Source organism: Schistocerca nitens, chromosome 2 (assembly GCF_023898315.1).
Source record: "Schistocerca nitens isolate TAMUIC-IGC-003100 chromosome 2, iqSchNite1.1, whole genome shotgun sequence".
NCBI lineage: Eukaryota > Metazoa > Arthropoda > Insecta > Orthoptera > Acrididae > Schistocerca > Schistocerca nitens.
The window spans coordinates 9,702,041-9,704,355 of NC_064615.1; the positions used below are offsets into that span (position 1 = coordinate 9,702,041).

Sequence of the window (2,315 nt, forward strand, 5' to 3'; positions counted from 1 at the left end):
GACTCATCTTCGATTACCTTATTCTTAGAGATAGTATATTTGATTAGCAGTTGTCTTCTCAGCCTCTTTGCACATGTGAGTAACTTGTGGTAATAGTACAGTTCTGAGTGAAATGATAATTAAATGGACACCCTAGCTGCAAGCAGGCGTTGATACACTTCGTTGGGGACATGTTGAAAATGTGTGCCCCGACCGGGACTCGAACCCGGGATCTCTTGCTTACATGGCAGACGCTCTATCCATCTGAGCCACCGTGGGCACAGAGGATAGTGTGTCTGCAGGGACTTATCCCTTGCACGCTCCCCGCGAGATCCACATTCCCAACATGTCCACAACACTACATTCGTAGTGCGCCTAATAGATGTTTGCCCATCATACTCATTACTCGTGGCAGATTAATCTACCAAGTCCCGTACGAGTAATGAGTATGATGGGCAAACATCTATTAGGCGCACTACGAATGTAGTGTTATGAACTTGTTGGGAATGTGGATCTCACGGGGGGCGTGCAAGGGATAAGTCCCTGCAGACGCACTATCCTCTGTGCCCACGGTGGCTCAGATGGATAGAGCGTCTGCCATGTAAGCAGGAGATCCCGGGTTCGAGTCCCGGTCGGGGCACACATTTTCAACATGTCCCCAACGAAGTGTATCAACGCCTGCTTGCAGCTAGGGTGTCCATTTAATTATGATTTCATTTCTAGCAAAGCTGTATGGTCATATATAGTTAAAAAAATATGTGTTCCTGGCCTTTGACCTTCTTGTGTGCGAACGCACACGCTATGCCCGAACTCGTACGGGACTTGGTAGATTAATCTGCCACGAGTAATGAGTATGATGGGCAAACATCTATTAGGCGCACTACGAATGTAGTGTTATGGACATGTTGGGAATGTGGATCTCACGGGGGGCGTGCAAGGGATAAGTCCCTGCAGACGCACTATCCTCTGTGCCCACGGTGGCTCAGATGGATGGAGCGTCTGCCATGTAAGCAGGAGATCCCGGGTTCGAGTCCCGGTCGGGGCACACATTTTCAACATGTCCCCAACGAAGTGTATCAACGCCTGCTTGCAGCTAGGGTGTCCATTTAATTATCATTTCATTTCTAGCAAAGCTGCATGGTCATATATAGTTACAGTTCTTAGTGTTTAAAACACACTACGTTTAGTTTACTACTAAATCCACTTATTGGTCTTCTGCTGCTGTGTCAGTTCTACATCTGCAATTATGTACTTACTTACTTTCCTAGTGTATGAACTTAAGTAATACTCACTCCATTAAAATTTAAAGCATAGGAAGCACATTTATTTCATATATATAGCGTATTGCAGCTGATCAGTTTGCTCACGTGGCAATCCATTTCCACTCGATCGGACGCTGAAACCACAGGTAGTCTCTCTCGACCTACCACTAAAGTGCATTAAGTAATTATGGACGAGCGTAATGCTACATTCCTTAAATCTATAGGACACCATGAGCTGCTCTGTCTCATCTAACATAAGGGTACCTATGGTCGCATTCACGCCTGCAACTCATAACCTCAATACATGTAGGTGTGTCACCGCAAACCCAACACCAAAATAATGGCCAGCTCCAACCTTATAAATACTTCAGGGACGTGTCCTTCACGTCTCAACCACAAATACTACTCAATTCTATTACACTGCCATTCCTTGCTACACAAGGTGAGTTCATTTTTACAACTTATCTGTCTATTTTTTCATAACACTAAGCACTCTCTCTTACTATTTATTAGTTAGCTATAATGCATACACTAGGTCTCATTGCCACTTCAGATCCTGCTTATAAACGAACTTGTATATCTTTTTTAAATATTATTGTGGGACCATTTCCAATAAAACAACAGTTTGTACTTACAATATTACCGGGGTTCTATACATACTTGTTACTCAAATACATTTGTATCTTAATTACGTCATACTTCTCTGTTGTTTATGTCACTGTTAGGTTTGTCACATTAGGTATTTTCTTCACTAATCGGTGGATAGAATGGTTACAGAACTCATGGCTTGATAGCCATGACGGAAAATTTCTGTATTGCAAAGAAGGAGTCGAAACTTTGGTGGATAGGAAAGATGAAGTGAGACCTGAAATGGGAAAGAAGATCTCACCCAGCTGGGACTGCACAGCTGCCACACTGTGCAGAGGTTACACAACAACCTCCTCCCTACAGAATTCATTCACTACCTATGAACTTCTTTAGGTCGATCACGTTCCTGAGAGCGAATAGCTTTTTACTCTTAGGGTACTCTAGCCTATATGCATTGGCATGTGGTTTTCCTATGATCCTGAAAGG

At 43.5% G+C, this 2,315-nt stretch overlaps 1 non-coding gene across 1 annotated transcript; it reads left to right on the top strand.

The window, feature by feature from the left end:
- Positions 1 to 544: 544 nt before the first annotated feature.
- On the top strand, positions 545 to 619 carry Trnat-ugu (transfer RNA threonine (anticodon UGU)). The gene has a single exon. It is a non-coding gene; the product is annotated as a tRNA-Thr (tRNA).
- Positions 620 to 2,315: the final 1,696 nt, after the last annotated feature.